This window comes from Paralichthys olivaceus, chromosome 18 (assembly GCF_024713975.1).
Source record: "Paralichthys olivaceus isolate ysfri-2021 chromosome 18, ASM2471397v2, whole genome shotgun sequence".
In the NCBI taxonomy this organism is placed as follows: domain Eukaryota; kingdom Metazoa; phylum Chordata; class Actinopteri; order Pleuronectiformes; family Paralichthyidae; genus Paralichthys; species Paralichthys olivaceus.
Genome location: NC_091110.1, coordinates 16,044,149 through 16,067,072, shown reverse-complemented (window position 1 = coordinate 16,067,072; position 22,924 = coordinate 16,044,149).

Below are 22,924 nucleotides of genomic sequence, written 5' to 3'. Positions count from 1 at the left end.
GTAATCATTTGCCTTTTGATTCCTTTTGCGGTGAAGCCATTGATGAGCAGGGATAAACAATATTTATTGAGTTTGCGACATGGAGGGACTCCATCAGTGTGAAGCCTCTTCATTAGACCCATATGAAGATAAGAGACATGACAGGGTCCCCTGGAGTCTGGACCCTGCTGGTGGTGGAGTAACATCAGCAGGAGGTTGATGGAAATTGCTTTTCTTGACAGTTCACAGACAGACAGGAAACAGAGGAATAAGCAGGGGGTGACATGAAACAACTCAGCGGCCATACTGTCATCCATCTCACATTGTGCTGAGCGCAGTTATTATGGAAAAACATTGTCTGTGGGAGAACAAAACAACAATGGAACAAAATCAAACCTTTATTTGGGGCAAGACACGAGCTATAAAAGCTTCTATTACCAGAGCAGAGCCTGTTTCAAACCTGCCGGTTTGAACTGAACTGTTTGGTTTGTGTTGATGCTCCTGAGTAACTTCAGAATTATCTCTTGTCATTGGTGAGTCCTCCACAAACAGTTCTACAATACACTGTCACTTTTAATCGTTTGTGTGCAGAGCTTTTTATAAACAGTCTAGAGTGAAGCAAGAAAACGTTGCGTTCATCCTACCTGGTTTATCCACAGTGAAGATTTTACAGTCAATGTTACTCGCTTTACTTGCTGTTACTGTTTTCATGTGTGGGTTTGCATATCGACTAATTGGTAAACAGGAAGTGATTCTATGAATGTTGTTGCCATGATGGAGATCAGTACTCATCGAGAGTCAGTGTATGTTGTTTATTCGAGGACATGGAAGAAGACAGTTTCAATCCGGTCCGCCCCCCCCCCCCCTTAATAATCAAACTTGTTGTCACGTCATATCAAAGTATTAGTTCACTAAATATTACAAGTCCAGAGCCTCCTTGGTTTTGCTGTTTGGAAAAACGTTAAAAGAAAAGGAGAGGCAAAGTGGAATGTAACATCAGATACCTGCAGGCCCTTAAGGTATTAAATATTTATAAAATAATTTCCGAGGTAGTGTATGTTCGGGCCTGCAGGAGAACATCCCCAGTTTTCTTCACCACAAAACAGTGTTGGAGCCATCAAGATATTTTCATCCAGGACACACCACAGCCCTGATATATATATACCTGAGTACCAAGTGTTCTCTCAACCTTATCTTTAGTTAGGCATTGATTAGTTTCATTACAGCTTCAGCAGCAGCTCGACACAGCATGATGTTCACCTCCTAGGCTGTAAGAATACGGGAGAGGAGGGAGACGTGAGTGGGATTCATAATGAATAATAAAACATCAATTGATGCATTTTATTCATGCTCTCCCAAGCTCTGGTGCATGTTAATATCACCAGAATGAATTATATCTCTGTAATTCTCTTGTTTTGAAAAACAACGTACATGTATTGAAATTAGTGCATTTAAAACAACGTTAACTTGAGTGTTGAACATGTAACATAGGTGCACTTGTTGTTTAATGACTGGAGGACACGGGTGAGATGGGGTTTTTTCATATATATATATGAAACCAAACTGAAACATAAATATAAAATAGTAGATATATGCAACTGCAGATTACTGTGCTCTCAGTTTTGTTTATGTACTTCACAACAGGAGGTTGCATTCAGTGCATATATTTAAACTTATAATTAACTATTTAGATTAATTAGACCAATAAATCGCAGACATTACACTAATAAATACATTCAAATGAGCAATTAGCAACCCATCATGTACAGTAACTATGATAATGTATAGGTCTTGTTGTTGTGTTGATGATAATGAATCAGGGCATATTTCATATTCGTATGTGCTGAATAGAGTTGAGAGAGTATCACGTTACGATAATTCTGCATCGAGTGATAACTGCGAGACAAGTCGCTGCATTAAATAATGTCAGAACATAAAAAATGAATTACACCAAAGAGTAAAATCTCTTTCTGACAAGCTTTAGATTTGTTATAGCCACGCATGCAGATAATGTTTGCTATCCATTCTTTGTTTAATGTAACTTAGACATCACTCTCAGTAACTACACCGGCTCTCCAGAGCGTTTAGCTAAACATCAATCATCTATCCCTCCGCATCCAAGTCTTGGCTCTTGGCTCCTGTTCTGTCGTTCTGTATTATACTTTCTCGTATTTCTTCAAATTTAACTCACAAAAAGAAAGACTCCAGACAGCCAAGCGTAAAAGTTGAAGTCTGTTATGACACTATTCAGCATTTGCATTTGGCTTTGGGAGCATTTTCAGTATCAAACACCTGATTTGTTTTTATGTTCCTCCATCAAGGAAGCTGTGTTTTCACCCTGTGTGTGTGTGTGTGTGTGTGTGGTTGTTTATGTGGTAAGATCACCCAAACGTCTTGTGTGTGACGTCATCATCCATCCAGTCCACTCCACTCCATGAATTGACGGTGCAACACAACGACAACAACACAACACAACACAACACAACACCGGCACTGACATGAATTCAAAAGTCTAAGAAGTGGGGGAGCTAAAGCCTGTGAGCTTCCTGCTTTAAAACACCAATGTGAAATGTCAATTATGCAAAGTGAGCTGGAGGTAAATATGTTGTTAGCAATAGCATGACACTGGATTTTCAACGTATTCTGATCACATTGTGTTTTCATTGGCTAATTTGTAAATCTGGGTCATAGCAACAGTCACAGAGCCGAGAGACATTTTTGAGAATTTATTCAACAGTAGAGAACTTGCTGTTTGGAAGGTTTTAGATTTAGTAGAATTGCTGCTGCGTTAATCAAGAGCTTGAAAAAAGTGGGTTTTGACAGCAGCAGGCAGATAAACTCTCAGCGGCAGCAGAATTAGAGAAAAGGGAAAAAGAAATGGATAAAAAAAAAGCTGCTGAAAAACAACAGACAATGAAACATACACCTGTTGCATCAGTTTTCCTTCGCTGCTGCTTCAGATATGATTTCCTCTTCAGTTTCAGCTCAACTCGAGCTGTTTTAACAAATAATGTCTACATTGTTGATCTTAAACCCTGTGCACCAATTTGAACTGATGAATTGTGACACCTCTGGATGTTAACGGTTTCAATAAAATGAGTGAAAAGATTTTTTTATTGCAGCCACTGCTCGTCCAGGGGTGAAGTGGAAAATACTACAGAGATGCTCAGCAGGTTCATGGTCCTTGGCCCCCGTGGCCTTGACAACACACTGGCATTATCGCCCCCTCCGACATTCATGAGAATCTCCTTTGCTGTTTTCCACTCCACCTGATGCCCTCCACAGATTCACAGAGAACCACAATTCATCCTGTAATTCTAGATATACATCATTTACACGGTTGCTCAGAAATTCAGAGGCATGATAACATTTTATGACGAGGTTGGGAGGAGGGCAAGTAGAGGATAGAAATACTGTTGACAGGTATAATGTAAAGAAAACGTGTGGTTGTATAGAAGCTGGATAAGAAGCCAAGTTTTCAGCCAAAATCAATATTCCACCTGCATCTCTCAATCAACAATAAGTCGTTTCTGTCTGTGTGAGAGACAGATTTCAAAAGTATACGTGACCATGAAATGACCATGAAGAAACAAAGCAAGAAAAAAACAGATAAGTACATGATGTACGTGACGGCAGCTCCTTGATGCAATCAGTTCCCATGAGGACCATGATATGTGAAGATATAGATTATATCAAGTGTTACAAGCATTTCAAATGTTGTGCTTTTGTCATACAATGGCAATTTTGTTCAAAAATCTGATAATGATAATACTGATTATTCTGTGTTTGTGAAACAGGAAGAACAAAGTAGAGTAGTTTGTATCTCCTTCAACTTTAATTCTAGTTGAAGATTTATGGAAATATTTATTTCACAAACTATCCCACATCGTTTGTTTGGACATCAAAAATAAATTAGATGGGGTTTTTTTTACCTTATTACGTTTGTTCAAGGTGGCCTCAGACTTTCACACCATCTTTCTTTGTCTCTGTGTTTCTGAGACTCGTAAAAATGACATTACCTTGAACTAGAGAGCTGTTAGATTTTATTATTCTATTATGAGCTCTAATCCCACTTCTCTCATCAATGAGAGGAAAAAAAGTCAAACTGCAAACACATTCGCACTCTGGCTTAGCACAAAGAAATCAGGCTGGAGCAATAGTGCAAAGCAACAGCTCCCAGTGCAGCAATTTAAATAAACACACTCACACATATACACACACTTAGTGCAGAGGCTACGACCACAGAGAATGATCCTGTTCCACAAATACAGCCAAAACAAACGAAGTGTGGAATAAACTGCAAACGGTGAGCACGAGCTTCCGCTGCCCTGAAATGGTGAAACGTTGACCCGACTGATTTCTAACAAGAAAGTTTCTTTAAAGGTTCAGTGTGTAAGATTTAGGTGAAAGGGATCTATTGGCAGAAATTTCATATAAAATAATCCTACTGATGTTTTGTTCACTAGTGTGTTTCATCTAAATTGTACCAGTTGTTGTTTTCTTTACCCTAGAATGACCCTTCATATTTAAACACTTTATATTTACATCAGGAGCCGGTCCTCTCTACGGAGACCGCCATGTTTTTGACAGAAGTCCAAATTGGACAAACTGAAAACCTTCTGAGCGACAGGTTTGGAAGAGAAGCGAGGAGTGTGTTCAGCTGCAACACATCACTCTACCACTGGGTGTCACTAAACTCTACAGCCTGAACCTTTAATCTGAAGGTCATTTTTGGAAAAACAATAGGCCTCATGCAACATTTTGGTTTTCTTAAGCTTCTTCTCTTCTGTTTGTGAGGTTTGTTGTCAATAATATCATACGTGTGTATAAGCTCCACAAAGAAAAACAGATTTGTGGGTTATTAGAAGTTTTATAGGACTGGAAACTTTTCAGAAAGATAAACTGTGCTGCTGCCAATGAAGTGGAGAGGAAGCGTTGCCCTGTGACAAGAATAAAGAGTGAATGATTTGACTAAAAGTCAAAAACTAAAATTTATCTAAAGCAAAATAACTTGTGATGAATGTGAGACATTAACTCAGAGTTATTGATGGGAGCCCACAGCAGGTCCTGTTTCACTGACCATGATGCTGCAGTGACCAGAATATTCATTTTGCATCAAGTTTGTTTAAACTTGTTTTGGTTGTATTTGAATTTCAGTTGTAAGAACTTTTGAAATATTTTGGAATCCTCCTGAAGACTTCTATAAACTGCTAAACAGAAGCACGTGAAATGCTTTATTTAATATATTTTAATAAAGTTAAGAATGTGCAAAGGTTTGAAATAATAGTGTTAAGAAATATGAAAAGCTCATCTATCCCGAACTCTTTCCATCCAGTTAAAGATTGCAAATCAACGTTTTCCAATCACAGTATGCGCCCCCCGGGACATTCTCAAGTTTTAACAATAAATCTGAAACAAATTTAGGATTTTTCCGACTTTAAACAACATATTTGAAGTCCACATAAAAAGAGTGGGCATGATGTGTCTCAAACAGCTCAGCATCAGGCGATGGCTTCCAATTCACTTCACCACATCTGTGCTCATTTACATCACCGTCGTTATTCACTGCTCCAGTAAAGTGAAAACATTTTTGAAGTGGCTCCGTAGAGTCACAGTGACCTCAAAGATTCATAATCACAGGCACAAGTCCTGAATCATTTACTCCGTACTTCAAATACTTTTTTAACAACTGTCATTATGGTCTCTTTTCTATAAAAGCTTTCTGATGCACAGCAATAGAATGATGAAAACCTAAAATGCAGCTTTATAATGTTTACTGCACAGCATGAACGAAGTGCTGTTTGCGGAGGTGAAAATAAACAAAGCAACCTGTTGTGGGGCAATGAAAATTCACAAAACATTTCATTTTAACGTCGACACATGCGGAGTTGATTTGATCTTTACAAAAGTTATAAAGAGAAGTTGTCTCAGTCAGATATCAGAGAGGCTGCTCTCACTGAGGGATGTTTTCCCATCGTGCAGGATAGTTTATGTATAATGGGGATGGAAGGAGGAGGATGATGCACCTGGAGCTGGAAGTAATGCAGTTTGGTAAATGTAGTGGCTGCTATAATCACATCTTGTTACATTCATTTGAATTCATACTGTATGTTTCATTTTTATCGATGCACAGCGATGTTGAATTTGTATATTTTCCATTAGAGAAACAAACAGTCGTCTCTTTTGAATAATTTTCTCCAAGCGAGATAGAACAGTCTGCAGCAGTGTTTTTCTGTACCTGCAGGAAGCACTTGGAGTTTTTATCTTCACCCACCAGCTCTCTACAGTTTTTAGCCTAAAAAAATGCAAACACATGCTGACTCATTTCACATGTATCTGACTGTTCTGGTCATTTTCAGAAACTGATTTTCATCTCAGAAGAACTTATGCAGACTAATCATTTAACCGTGGACACACACATTTAAAATGTCTGCTTCCTCCAGCGTGCTCCTCCATGCTTCCTGTTGGTTTCTGCTAAATGTTGTTTCAGTTGTGATGACTATTAGAATTTAACTGCACAGGGAAGACTCAGAGCTTAGCTTTGAATTTTTTATTTTAACTCTAACATTTTTATTTCTCATCTGTTGATCCAGGGTAATATTTCTTGTGTTTTGTGTATATCCTCGGTACAATGCATGATTATCAATACGATTATTATTATTATGGAAAGAGGGAACAGGGGACACACAGCAAAGTTCTGGGTCAGGACCGAAACCTCGGCTGCTGCAGGTGGACTCAAGTCTCTGTAAGCAGGGGGCCGGTGCCGCTAGGTGAGCGAACACTATTATTTCTGTATGCAAATCCGTCCTTCTAGAATAAGGGCACGGTCAAACTTGAGCAAATGCAAAGCAACGTTGGTGGGTGAAAGTTTGCAAGCAAGCAATGCTGGATAATAATCTTACACTGATCAATAAAGATATGAAAGATTCATAAAATATAGAAATAAAATCAAGATGTGGCAGGAAATGACTTTGCATCAGTAAAAGGAGAATCTGACAAGCATCTCCAAAGGAATTGTGAATTGAGTTTTACATAATTTATGTGAATAAGTTTCACCGACTATAGATACATCTGTTTTGATCCACACACAGAGGGTATTCAGTTGTTACAGCAGCAGGCAGGTCAGAATGAGGAGGAAAATAATAAGATTTGATGAAAAATACTGAGTATGTACATAATATACTGTATATTATTTATGTACATAATATACTGTAGTGGTTGGTATAGAAATGTTGAGTAACGTGCAGTGGCACAGGATGAATGCATGTCTAATAATATTATTAATAATACTCTGCATGCCAAAACCTTTAAACTACACATCATGCATATTTTACTCCAGCTTGACCACATCATACACTAGTGTGCATAATGCTGCGGATTTGATGGGCCAGCTTTTCTCGGGCGACCTCCGTTTTTCACTTGAAAACACAAAATGTGAGCGACTCACTGTACGTCCTACTTAAATTCACCCATACTGTGGATCCATCAGCGGCACAGCAGGACAGAAACTGGCCAACGCAGGGGCTTGAGATAGTCTTTCTTACCACAACAGTAGGCCACCGTGCTATCCCACGATTGAGAGATTGAAATCTCTGCTGCCAAAGAGCCGTACAGAGCAGCATAGCATGACTGAGCTGATGGTGTAATATGACATAAAGGTCATGACGCTCTAGTGAAGAATTCTACATTTGCTATGAAAAACAGGCAGGAAAAAAATCTTTGTTCCACTTCAATCCCACATTTGTTCAAAACATTTCCTGTGTTTAATATCCTCATTGTGGAACTGCATGCATGAGCATCATAAAATTTACCACAAAAATACTCGCTAGGAAATAAATCAGACTCTTTATGTCCTTTGTCCTGATTCAGCCAGATTTTGCAGACGTTTGTTGATGTGCCACGACGGATAAAGACTGATGATAAAATATTTATTCAGATTTTATAATAATATAATAAAATGCGTGTTGTTTTCCACCACATTGATATTTCTGTTGAAATAAGTGAATGCTCATGATTGTTGTTTATCACAGATCCCAAAATATGAAATGAGAACTTTCTTACTGAATTTCCATTGCATCTGTATTTTGAATTTATTTTAGAGAATTTAATATTTTGGGGGAAAAAGTAAATGTGAAGGGAAAGTTGAAAAAGGATCAATTGTAAAGAAGGTTTCATTAGAAGAGATTTAATCACAGGGAGTGACTGTTTCAGAATTTACACTTACTTTGAAGCTAAAAGTTATTTTCTGGAGCCACTGAGTTGAAGATTAGTCATTCTCCGCTGCACTGATGGATCAGGCAAACTTTAAAGATGTTCTGTGGTTTCTTCCCACCGCCGATAAAAGAAGAGAAAGAAGAGAAAGGGAGAACGATGGGAAGTTAGGCAGGAAAAAAAGGTGAGAGTGTCTCATGTTCCCTCCATTCTTTCTTGTCTCTATGGTGCACCATCCATCATGGGTCAGGGAGGGAGAGATTCAGACAAACTGAAATTCATGGTTGTTTGATTGCCCTGGTGCTCGTACCCTCCCCTTCAACCCACCTTTGCTGCCCCCCCTCCCCTCACTCTCTGCTTTTCCAGCCACATCTTCCATTTCTGTTCCAGAACTGTGTTGGCTCTAGCGTCGCCTGTTTACAAATATAAACTCAGAAAAGGTCAAATAAAACTATTCAACTTCCAGAAGACTCCAATTATTCAAAAATGTGATATTTTTATAACAGTTGGCAAAGAGCACATGTTGTTCTACATATCCTGAAATTTTATTTCAGCTCTGGTGGTGGAGAGGGTGGTCCACTAACGCCCTCAGATACTCTTACAACAGTTTATGAATGGCGTTATAGAAAAAGCACTGCGTGTAGAAGTGCTGTGCATGAATGGGTCAAAGCGACTTTTACCTGAAAAGTGATTTGAGTGGATGATAAGACTGGAAAAGAAATTTAAATCTTTATGCAACATGGCTGAAGATTGAGAGGGTTGCAAAACGTTGTGTTCGACCTCCACATCTGAAAATGTTAAACTATAAAGCTGTTAAATAAAAATAAAACACTATCAGACTTGCTTCATTAAAGATTTAGGGATTAGCCTCTCTTATAAAATCATTCAAACTAGGATCCCACCTTGACGTCTCGTGTTTCACAACGCTCTGACCTCTACTCACTTTTCTCTCTGATTTATGATATCGTCTCTGATAAATCTGCCACTGTCTGCTTGAACCCATTTGCCCTGGAATGATGCGTCTGTATACATGACAGATTAGGTGTTGATATGTCCCTGCACCTGTGTGACAAAGATTTACAACTCCTGGCGGCTTACCTATAGTTGTGATTGTTAATCCGTCCCGGTTCCTCTTTTTCACTTTCTCTCTTTCTTCAGCAGGCGTCTGTGTTATCCTAAAGAGGACCTATCGTCTGGTATTCATATCAAAAGAATTCTTTCATGTAACTGATACAGTCTCCGGAAAGTGAACTTGGCTCATTAATTCACGGCTCGAACGGGAAAAACTGACACTTTTAATGACTTTCAGAAAATTCTTTTAAAAAACACAGAGAGAAACTTTACAAGGTATTTCTTTGCAGCGCATCGAGAAACTGTTTCCGTGTTTAAATCTGTATTTCTGCCTCCAGCCGCTCTCCTCCTGTTTCTCTTTACTGCTGCCTTTCTCTCTGCCCATTCAATCAGAGAAGCATATGATTGGACGGCTGTTTTAGTTTTTAAACTCTGTATTTTTGTATGAGTGTTCACTAAAGATGCTGCTGGTAAATCTCAATGGATCATTCTTCTGTGCTCATGCATTCTGTAAAATGAACTTAATGGTTTAATCTAACCAATCTACTGGTGTGGAGTGTATCTGTAAATGCACCTTCAGATAGGCAACCACGCTGCACTCCGGAACCCAATCTTTTCAATTGCGTGCAAAGATGGTTTTTCGCTGCACTCTGCAAAACACTCGTCCAATAGACCACAGCACCGTACCAGACAGAGATTGTGCAAAACATGGAGAAAGAGCTGAGGTTGTGTGTGACCAAGTTCCCTAAGTTACATCACACAAGATGATGTGTAATTCAAGACCCGAGGGAGAAAAATAGCATAATGGAAACACATTCGGAGTCAAGAAGAGATGTCTGTTAACAGTCAGGTAGTTTGTAGGTAGGACAAATATGTAACGACTAAATAGAGGTGGTCAGAGACATAACCTCTGCACAACCAGGCACATGGAGGACTTCTTGACTTCTCAACTCTAGCTTCAACTTTACAGATTGAATGCCAGGAAGTCAGCGAGAACAGGGAACTTGTCACGGAGGGAAACACAGTGGTATAAATTGTTGATGGCTGGATTCCATTCAGCTTCTTCTTCAGTTTCATGGTAACAGTCGTGGCACAGTTGGACAGAAAGGAGCCATCATTAAAGTGTTTTTTGTCCGACTGTCCCCCCTCAGCCTAGTTAGTCTCATTCATTACACTTGTGTTTGATGCAGAGTCGACATGGACCAAACGGCACAGAATTCTTATCGCACTCAGCGAGGGTGTTTTCTGTGATCTACATTCAACTCTCACCTGAGCTCATGTAGCTCCTATTTTCCACATCTGTCTCTTTCACCTGAACAACAGGGAAGTAAATGAGCAGCCTGACTCCTCCGTGTCTCCACAGCAGCTAAATGGATGGCAGCACAGGCTAAATGGGAGCAGTGACTCATCACAGACGAGACTTAATGTGTTTTTCGGCACTGAGGTAAAAAGTCCTCTCTTGGGGGCTGTAATACTTTGTTTTTTGGTTTGTGTTGGTACTCGGGATGTTCTGATGAGTAGATGATGAGTCTTGCAGGGAAGGGGTCTCGGGATGTCCTGTATTTCACCTCGGAGTTTTTAAATCTGCATTCACATTGTAAGAGCTAATTCAAACTGATATACGAGACAGTTCTGTTTCTAAACATTAAAAAACGGCTCTCCACAGGCTGCACTTCATCATGCTGCAGGCATTTTGTCCTTAATCTATTAACTTTTCAAATTTAAATACCCTTGATCCCCTCTCTGTGATTACACTGCAATTTCTTTAAAGAGAGAAAAGTACAATTTCGAAATACCTCAAAATGTCTGTCTGGGGATCTCAGGGTTCCGGTGAAACTGTCAGAACTTGTTTCTTTGAGTTTTGAAGCCGGTTTAACTTTGTCTACTTTCACAATGTAACCTAAACTTATCTTTAAAGTCCTGCGAGTGCTCAAATATAACCTTAACCAAAGGAAAAAACCTGGACGCCAGCCCAGGTCACTGGATGTGTGCCCTGTGCTTCCATCAACCACCCCAGCTGTCTCCGCTGCTGTTGATGAATGCAGCGATTTATTTATTCAAAAAACATTTTGGGAACATGGAAGGTGTAGGCTAAGATTAGGCTAAGTGGCGAACCTGTTGAATAATATGCTAAGGAATCCCTGAGGGTCCCTATGTGTCGAGTTGGGAGTGAGAATGTGTTTTTTAAGTTTTTTAATATATATTACTAATGATGCAATCGCTTTCAACTTTACACTGGTGCCAGTGTCTGAGCTGAATACAGATACGGACTGTGACAGCGATGGCTCCTGTGATGAAGTGTCATGTGATTTTAAATGCTTCTGCATCAAGACTGCTCCGTGGAAAGTCATTTCTCACACGATGATTTTCAAGCCATCACAATAAAACATCCCAGTGAAGCGCTATCGTTAAGCACATCTGAATTTAAAAGTGGGTCAAATGTCGTTAAACTGTTGAAGAGACAAACAACGAGAGGAAAGGCCGAAGAGCTGACTTCTATAAAACAATCAAAGTTATAATCACGGTAAATAAACTAAATCAGGCAGGTAAAACAAACAGTGTGTGTGGGAGTGATAAATGTTTCTATACACTCCACAAATCCATACGTAATTATCTTTACCTGTGAGTATTTGCATGGAAACTCTTCCATCCCTACAACCAAAGCAGCTTATTACCCAAACTAGATCCTTTCTCCCACCTTCACATGATTCTAATTCTAGTTTTAAGACTATTACCCAATTTGAATCCATATCAAAGATGTTCTCCCTATGGAGGATGAAATAACTGACCCAATTGCACATCAACCTTAATGAACTGGTCTTTAGTCTGAAAAGTGTCCCCACGGGTAACCAGTGACACACACTCATACAGTATACTCACCGTTTTACACTCGCTCTTCCTGATCCCTGTGCCAGTTACAGCCAGATATTCTCCGTAAGTGCCCAACAGGAGGCTGGAGCAACTGGATCCTTTCAGAGAAATGTCACCAGGTTCTCCCTTAGGAAGAATGTATGATGGTGCCTGACTTCAGGTCTGAATTTGGCCATCGGGATGTCCTGGAGGTTAAAACATAGTGATCTCGATGTCCTCTTTTCAATTCCTTGGATTAAATTTGTATGACTTTGTAGACTCGCACTGCTCTATATAAATTGTTTATGGAGTATTATGTCGTTCGGGAACTGAGGAAGTCGGTAGAACAGAATTTGAGAGTGATCCAACTCGTTCCATGTGATGGCCTTGGTGTCTGTCTGCCTGTAGAGGATTGTGTCGGTTTTTTCTCAGAAGCGAGAGCCAGTTGCAGACAGACAGAAACAACTGTAGGTGACACAAAGGGCTGTTTATTATTTCTGACTGGTAAAATGTGCAAACCCAGTGTAACGCCTGATCCGTGGGACCCTCCCGTGCACACATGGCCTCCACATCCTAACCTCTTCTAAAGATCTGGAATAAATGAGTGAACATTGAAGTCATTTTCAGTGTTTAACTCCCACACAGTGGCCTGAAGCAGAAGTGCTTCACCTGGCAGCAGTTGTGTTTTCATGTTCTTGCCCCAGTCTATAAACTTTGTGTGTGTAAAAATGTGTCTGATCAGTACTCACACTTTCTTCATCTGTGTGTACGTCTGCTTTCATCAAAGTAATGCTCTGAAGTACAACAGGTGTATCTTATCTGGAGCAGTAAGAGGCAGCTTATTAACGAACTGCCTTTTGGTGAATGTTTTTCTGCTCAGTGGGGAGAACTTGTCAGAGCGCGGTTAAAAACTTTGAGTTCCTTATTTTTACGAGCTTGGATTCACGAAATGCTAAACCATGAAAGAGGTGAGATGAGCACTGGCATGTTAACGAGGAGTGGATGTTTAAAGGGATAATGTGCTCTCAAGTCTTCATTTTATCAAACAGAATTCATGGAAGACTTTGTCTGTTAAATGATGGAAAATGTGTAGTATGGTATTTTTAATGAATAGTAAGTGCAACAAAAAAGGTTCTGAGGTTGTTCACATTAGCAATTAATAGGAATCTTAACTCTTAACTGGATATAATAATTAATACTAGAATCCTCCTTTATTGTAGAGAATATAAATCCGTAATTAAACATCTCCTCACAACCAATTTGCATACAAAATATCATGAGATTAAATTCCCAGCTAACAACTATTTATAGGTGCTTTATTTCTGCAGTAGCACAGCTCGTGCTCAATTTGTTTTGTACAGTACATAATAGATTCTACTGCACCGTGACGCCGTTCATCCACCGAGGCACAGACGAGCGAAATGTCTCATTTAAATTTGTAATGCTGATATTTCCAACAGGCACATAAAAGCAGCGTAGATTCTACTCCAGTTTTTGTTTCGTGAATTAATTGCTGCTGAGTCAGTCTCAGCCTCGGGGAGTTCAGTTTGCGAAATGTGATGCGAGGTAAAGATGGAAAGGGAAGAAAGTTTTGTTCAAAAGACGGGAAATGGTTGTTTATCCTGCAGACACACGTGCGTCAGACTAAGTGGTCGTGATCATTGGAGGCTCAAACTGTGTTGTGTTGATATATTTAAATGTTGAACTTACTTCCGAAGCTCTCAGCCTTACTGTGCATTACAGCAAATTTCAGCTCATGTGTAACATACATACTCATCATATCAAATCCACAACTGCTTTCCACTGCCCACACATTAATGCAGGACTCTTACATACTATCTCCTTTACATGATGCAGGCATGTGACTTTATATAGAGTCATGTTTCTGGTCACCTGACAAAAACAAGTCCAATATTTACTCCAAAAATACTGTAGCTCTGTCTGTAACTCAGACATTCAGATATCTGGCTCTTTAGCAGCTAAATGCTCCAATATGTTGACCAGCGAGTTGTCGTTTTTTTGTGCTAGGTAGGCATCGTGTAATGGATTGTTCCAGAGGTGTTTTAAAACCATAACAATGGCAACTAGGCAGCTAAAGAGCAAGATATTGGACTCAGGAGTTGGCAGAGACCAAAATGGAGCCAAGCTGAGAGTAAATATTGGACTGGATTCATTTAATCCATTGCCAAGAATTCTGCTTAGAGCTTGTTTAAGTAAAATACCTAAATGCCTCTATACCACCTCTGGCTACAGCGATAAACTCATACATGAAATTAAGAACAGCAAGACTTCAAACTTGAAGTTGAACAGGACGTTGTATGAATCTTTTCCTGAAATCTTTTCCTGTCCCAAACCACGGACAAGGTCCTGACACACACACACAGTTACAGACTAAAAGATAAGAAAGAAGAATCCAGAGACAGAAGCCTGTGGAGACGATGGGAGCAGAAAGGTCCCTGAAGATGTGTAGAGTCACAGGCTGAGGGAGACACGAGGTGGAGAGAAGAGACGCAGGCAGAGCAACCGATGCAGAGAAGAAGAAGCCAGACAGATATGTGTGTGTGTGTGTGTGTGAGAGAGAGAGAGAGGGGGGGGGGCAGACAGTTAGATCTCCTCAGACTACTGCTCAAGGGAAGTGACCTTTACAGGATCACAGTTGAACAAAGTGTGTGCATGTGTGTGTGTGAATGTGTGTGAATGTGTGTGTGGGCTTAACTGTGATTATAACGATTATTTTCTTACTTTTATTCACAATCAAATGAACAATAATACAAGTTAAAGGTTCAGTGAGTAGGATTTAGTGACATCTAGTGGTGAAGTTGCAACTGAACACCCCTCACCCCACCCGTGTTGAGATGTCCAGTCTGGACTAGTGTAAAAAAAAAAGTATAGATAAAGTACTTAAATATAAAGCAACCGATTCTATGGTAGAGAAAACAACAAGTCTTACAATTTAGGGAAAACATCACTAGGATTATTTTATATTGAATTTCTGCCAATAGATCCCTTTCACCTAAATCTTACACACTGGACCTCTAAATACTTGAATTGCTGCACTGCACATTTCTCTTCCTGTGGATTTTGCTCACCAGCAGCAAAAACACAACAACAGGGATCAACTAGACTATAGCTACGCACTTGAACGCTGTGGCTGTGGGAGATTGGATAACGTACAGCGAAGGGAAAAGAACATGACGGCAACAAAACAGGTTGACATTTGGACCCACTTCAAACACGAGGACACAGGGAGAAAAGGTGAATGTGTAGTTCTGTAAGGAGAGAGGCCCTGCGGCTACAACATCACTAGGAACAAAACCACAAACCTGAAGAGCTGCCTCAAGGCACAACACATGGAGATTTAGAAACTAATGCCAAGATGTTAAATAACTCTACTCGGCTCTGAAAGTCTCCTTATGTCAAATACTGAACGTGTTCCTGTTACATTATCTTTGAGCATTTCGCAACAATAAAGGCTTGAGGAGGAAGACTTGGTTTTGTGTGTGTGTGTGTGTGTGTGTGTGTGTGTGTGTGTGTGTGTGTGTGTGTGTGTTACAGGCCGAGAACATGTTAAACCTCCTCCAATGTGTGCACCAAAGGATATCTTTTTCATTCCAGTGTTGACTCCCTCTGACCTGAGGCGAGGACAGTAAATTGGCACGTTGCAGTGCTAAGAGAAGTTTGAATTGAGGTGATGCCCTTGTGAGAGACTCTTGACTTTCAAACAAAAACTTTCAAAGCTAATTGAATAAAACAAGAAGTGAAGATCAAGGGATTTCCAGTCTGATATTTACACAGCATAAAATACATTTTACAAGATTCGTTTTAACATGGGCTTCTTGTCACACAGCTCTTTTCTGAAGTTAAATATCAACGGTGGTTATTCACTACAGGATTTCTGTTCATACTGATGAAAAGATAAAAGTCAAGACGTTAAGCTCCCAGCTCTTTGGTGTTACACCCTCCCTGTGCTCCTGTCAGATTAACTCCAGGTTCACTGGTTTACTCAGATGATCCACACAATGCAGACAAATTAGTCTCCAGTTACGCCTGACTTTCACGGTGTGTGATGCATTTTATTAGTTCATGTCAGTACAGCTGGTGTCTGACTATCTCTGTGGTGAGGTACCAACACCTTCATGTTATTTTTCTCTGCCCCTGCCCTGTGCATCCTAGAAAAGCCTCCAGCACCCCCCTCAGGCAAATCATTCCAGAGTCTCGGCTCTCGTGGCACAGACTGCAGGAGGCTGCCTGATGGAAACCAAACATCAGAAGAAACCAAAACAGCTGAACAGGTGTGTGAGCTGAACGCTGCCCTGTCTGCGTCAGATAATGCACACAAGGACCCTCAGATGTGATTCATTTGTGGAGGATGTAGGTTTTGATTTGAACAAAATCAACAGACGAATATGCAAAACAGAAAATCATCAAGTTGCGTGACGCTAAATTAAACTGAGAAAAAAACAGCGTGAGGCCAACAAACATACAGACAATATAAAAAAGCAGAATAGAACTAATTTAAAATTACAAATTTGCATCCTGAGAGTTTTGTCCAGTTCTGCTCAAAGTTTTTCCTCATTAACAGGACGTTTCTTCGCTCCGCAGTAACCAAATGCTTTCAAATTGTGGGAACTTATGGGTTCTTCTTTACTTTATAATTCTACAAGGTCTTAACCTTATCATGTAAAGTGCCTTCGGCTAATGCATGTCGTAATTTGGACAGCCTCTTTTTAAGCACACACACACACACACACACACACACACACACACACACACACACACACTCTGGGCTTATTTCTCATGGATTGTACTACTGAGGTCAGGTCTTGTCTGTGCCTCCTCATCAACTCAGAAAATCTCACTCTGAAACATTTTCAGCACTTTTATGATAATTGGGCTTCCTGTAGCAAACTGCCAATCCTGTCTGACCTGCATTATCACCAAGTTAGCTGGAGCACAAGTCGGACTTTAAATGTGTCGTTTGAAATGTTCTTTTGAAGCAAAAAGTAATACAGAAGAAATGTGCTCCCAAAACCGGACTGACAATATTTTGGTAAACAATGTTATGAAAGCATGAAAGTTTTAGTTCACAGAGCAAAGTGTAATAAAACACCTTTATGTTAAGGAACAGAGATCAGACTGATCATCTTATTATGGAAACAGAATAATGTGTCATACGTGTCCCGATGGACTGATAATGTCTGTCTTCAGACCAGGGAATGAGCGAGATGCTTTTGTCTCCTCGGCTGTGGCCAACATTGCATTGATTTGGTTTTCCTGACATTATTCTGTATTGATCATCTTCGTAGTCAAACAAAAGCAGGATTGAAAAGATCAACTTCATCACACACAAACACCTAAAGTCAACATTTAATTTCAACAACAGGGAGAGAAAACTGCAGAAGGAAAAAAAATCGATAAACCCACCACAAAACAAGACATCTAGACGAGCCTGATCTTTCAACATTTGTTTTAACTTCATATTTCTCATGATGCCGTGTCATTTTAAAGCTGTGCATGTGTTATATATTATTAGTACAGCCTACTAAAATTACATTTAGTCAGATGTTTTGAACGAGATTAGTAAATATTGTATTTGGCCACAGAAGATGCTCGTACTTATTTTGTTACTGGTCAAACAATAAATACCATGTTTGACTGTTTTTTGGGTTTTTTTCATGAAACGATAAAAGAGAAATGTAAGTAAATATCAAGTTCACCCTCGGGTCACCTCGCAGGTGTGTGTTAAATAACTAATACTGGGCCAGGGCAGTTGTTTTCCTGTGTTCACGTGGCTGGTCGGGGGTGTTCATCCCCCTCTCTCTTAGCATTATGGTGTTTTAACGATTCTGGCAGATGTTGTTGTTTTTGCTGAATGAATGCACTTAGCTGTGGGATGGTGATCTGGTGAGATTACCTACCTTTCCTCCCTCAAGGGCACATTTTAATGGTGCTGTAAATCAGCAAAGAGCTCGTTGTGTAAGAATGATGCCGCCATCTCTCTGCTGATGGAGAAAGAGTCGACAGGTTTGCAGATTCATTGATGTGCTAAGGAGATTGTTGTGTGTGATTAAAATGGTTCAAAATCTTCTGTATGTTATTTTTAATCAATTCAATCATTCAGTCGTGTGGTGTTCACCATTACCGCCATTACAGCTGCAGAATAAAGCCCAGTATTTGAATGCTTAACATTCTAGGTAAGATGATGGATGGATAAGACGGAATGGAAGAGAAAGGTGAAGAGGGAATGGGTGGAGAGATCAACTATATGGACAAAAGTATTGGGATGCACCGCTTAACTCATTTGTTGAACTAGGCCCCTTAGATCCAGTGAAGGGAAATCTTAATTCTTCAGCTAACCGAGACATTCTGGACAATTCTATGCTTCCAACTTTGTGGAAACAGTTTGGGGACCCATTACTCTGCCTTAGTGCACAAGGCAAGGTCCATTAGGACTCGGTTGGGTGAGTTGGGTGTGGAGCACGACCTCAACCCCATCGGACACCTTTGGGATGAACTAAAATGGGTCTCGTGATGGGGCTGTTTGGTGAAGGTATGAGCTCTCTGACTTCTAGCTTCTTTAACAAAATGATGAAGTGATCATTTAAAAATTCAACAAGCCACTGGTGGAAAATACGTTGAAATGTGAATGGTATAAACTGCATAAAGTACCAGAGTTGTATGCAATATCATAAACTTTTAATAGTGGCTTAATAGGATTTATAGATTATCTATGTAACTGATTATTAAAAAGTTAATAATCATTGGCTTGAAATTAATATTAAATGACTACAAAATGTTAAACCTGTGGCTTTAAATCAGATGTAAATAACACCTCTGTAGCATGGGGGAACAGGAGCCTCTGCTGAGTCGGCAGTTGAGCAGTGCGATACTACTTCAATAACCTTCTTCATACTGGATATAATTCCTTTAAAGGGTTTTTCACTTGACGGGAAAGTGTGTAACTTCTAGAATAATGGTGTTATTTTAGCTTCATCAAAGGGGGATCAAGGGGTTTGTGCCTTCTACGATTTTCAATGAGATTAAGATCAACGCAGTGCAGATCACTAACGCCACATAGTCTCCATCTCTACAACAATACACAGCGATCATCTAATTTGGCAGCGTGCACACATCTACATCCATGGACATATTGCAGATCTGGTTGCCATAATTGCTTGTTTGTGCTTTATTTTGTTTCATTTGGAAGCAGCAAGCTCTTACTAAGGGCTTGGCTGATGAGTGGCAATGTGGAGATAGATGTGGCTGGATGGTGAAATGAATTCATTTAAAAAGAACAGCATGTTGGCAGTCACCTGGGAAATCAGGGATTAGATAAAGCTACCTGTGTACTCGTCCAGGAGGGAAGACACATTGCAGCCTGCTGACTGTCTGGATGAAGGACGAGGACACGCAGAAGACACATACAGTGACAAACACACAGGGACACAGACAATTACAAAAGAGATTGAGAAATCAAAGCATGAATAAAACAACCTGGTTCCTTTGGAAGAAAGAAAAAGGTTGAATCACTGACTACATGAAACTACCTTTTTGGTTTCTCTTCAGCATAAGTGGAAATAGATGAGTAGTCATACAAAACAGCACAGACTCTATGAAATGTAGCTGAGATTTGCTTCCATGTTCAAACTAAGTGGATTTGTTGAGAGATATTTAAGATAAGAGGGGGTCAGAAATATGATCAGGACTGTTCCTTCAATCCTCAGTATTCATGTGGCAGTGGAGCCAGTCTAACGGCTGAAATCGTCACATGCTGGGAGATGCTTGAAAAACTGTAGCGTCAGAGGATAATCCTGTTTTGAGAGGAAAATAGCAAATTGAGTTGAGATGTTATAGGAGACGGTTTTAGACTCAAGGACAATCCAGTGTGGATGAAGGCTTTGCTGACCATTCTTTCATCAAATTGGAGATACTGATAAATGATGCATGTTTTCTGAAATGATATTGTTTCAGAGCGGCTATCAAAATGCAGCATGGCATGATGGACCTGCTTGAGCATAGTTGGCTTTCCAATCTTTTCTCAAAACTGAGTAATAGCTGGAGATAAATGATAGATGAATTCTCTACAAGACTATTCAGTTCACCTAAAACCACTGGTGTTGGTTGAGGAGGAACGTTTCCTCAATAAACAGCGATGTGGCTCCCAGGTCGTTTGTCATGGCCCTGAGCTCGATGAAGTCCAGGCTTTGTGAGTTGTTGATTATTCTTCTCTCAGTGAGACGCTGATGTTTGCAGATGGAGCAAGTTGCAGATGGATTTACACAGCCAGGTGGGGCGATGATGAAAGGATCAAACTCCAGATGGCAGACATCATCCAGAGACAGATTGGTGGGGGCAGGCAGTGGACGATGCTGAGCAGAGCGACGGCTCTATCAGAATGAGAAGGCAAGCACGCTGCAATACCAGAGACACTGTCTGTGAATACGCAAGAATAAAGACTTGTTGATGAGGATAGATGGGAAAATCCAGTCAGGTCAAAAGATTAAAAAGATGAACCTGCTTTGACAAAGACCAGACAGAAGAAGAAGGAGAATTAAAAACTATTTGTAAAAACAGACGGAACCAAAAGCAATGAGAAAGTGCCTAGATGGATTGATAGTTTGATAAAGCATGAATAGTTTTAATTGTACAAAGAGGACTCGTTAAGGTTTTTATTAACTTGGTGTTATTTCTTCTTAATTATACATTAAAACCCACACGGTAAAGGATGCATCCAGGCTTGAACAAGATAACCCTTCCTTTTCTTCTCATCTTTAAATATAGATGAGGTTCAGGATCAGTTCACTCTCTTTAGAACGCCTCTGTCTGCAGTGGGATCACAGTGTCTGCTGCAGACTCAGGTTATGTCAGGAGGCAGCCTGCTTGTGCAATCACTCACATTTCATTTCCTCTTTGTGTATCTAACGAAATGAAGCTTGCAACAATTTTCTCTTTATTTCTCCACCATTGTCTATTTTTTTTTTATCTCAATGACACAGATACTGTGTGTGTACAGGATACACATCACTCAAACATGTAAAGATCCAACAGAAGAGTAAATTTCATCTGATTTCAGCTGCTGTTGTTTTTCTGCAGCCTCCAACATGGAGGACAACACCATGTTCTGTCCTTGCTTGCAATCAAAAACAAGTTGAAGAATATAACCACCCCGTCCCAAAGTGAGCTGCTGATGACAGTGTTTGGATGTCTGAAGTTAAATGGCTGGGATTACATCTGAAGCATGTTTTCAAGAGTCCAGGCAGCGAGGCTATGCTCTGTGTTGGTTGAGGTTTGATTTGCCAGTTGCTAAAGGAGCCTTTCATCGCAGCTACATTTGTGGCTACACGGGCATCGTATTGACCAAACAATTACCCGTGACTGTCCTTACAGATCTTACAGGTACTTTTGCTGAGTCTGTTGGGAAGCAAAACAGCAGTTTGCCTCCTTCAGTGCGTCTTCACAGCGTGAAGATGTGTGTGTTGCCATCACAGGAGGATCCAGGGAGTAAACAACCGACTCCACCACCTGAGCCACAGTTACCCAAACATGTTTTTTTGTCTGTAAATTACTTAATAATTCTTCTTGGGAAGTTTTGGAGCTATGGAGAGGAAATGGCTTGAATGTGCAGAAACTGTGAGAGTTTGGAGTAAAATCACTGCATAAAAGGGAATGAGAGAACTATGCTCTGGAGCTGTTAGAGAAGTTTCTGTGGACATGTTGAGAGTTGTTGTTGTTGTGAATTTGAGGTAAATGCAGGTATACTGTGCTTCACAAATGAGAAGGTGACAAACCTTTTCATTCTCCAGGGAGTGTGTCAAAGTCTGTCAGCGTCAAACTGCTGCATGAGGATTTATAATAGGGCTTGTTACTGTTTTCTGCTTAAAACAAATGCTGTCAAAGAAAATAAATAAATGGACTTTTATGCCACAGGTTGTTTTTTTTTAATTTCACTTGCTTTGCACAGAAACAGGAAATACTTGCCTCACCTCATAGCGTCTGAGCTATTGTATTGTAAAAATGGAAATACAAACTGCCCTAACTCTAACCATCATTCACTTTTTTCCCTGAAATTATTCTCATTCACAATCTTCATTCTTATGTTAATTCTCTGACTCTAAAGAAAACAATTTTATGGAAATATATACATTTCCTGCAGGTTTAAGTGGCTTGTGTGAAAGGGGAAGAAAATGAATGTTCCTTTGCACCATTCATGTTCTTTTTTTTAATTAGACATTAATTGCCCATTAGGTTTGATAGCACTTTGTTACAGACTCCAAATCCTCCTATTGTGCTAAATGGCTTTTGTGCCGAATGGTTTCATCTCATAAATGAGGAAGCACAAAGCCCAAATGTGACTCATCCAAAGTCTGACTGCAGCCGGAGCCGAGCTCCTCCTTCCACCTCACACACACACTGACAACTGTTAAATACATTGACTTTTACTAACTAAGACCTGATGCTTTGAGGTCGCTCATCACTTAGAGGGGAGAACAGGGACACGGGTGAGAGGAGGAGACAATTAAAGACGGGAATCGTGGGGAGATGACGAAAGAGGAAAAAATGAACGAGTTGTGTAGCTTGAGACAAATGATATTCAGATCAGATTGTGTTTTATGAAAGATGAGCTTCTATGACATGCTACTCTGATCACGTAATAATATTCTATGTTTTCATTATTATTTTAGGTCAAATGATAAGAAAGAAAGTGACAACAGTCGTTCCCCCACTGACATTTGGAGGGTTACCTCAGGAGATGCTCCTGTGGGTTGTTTCAGAGGGTCATGACAAAAAACCTCAAAGGATTCACATGTTTATT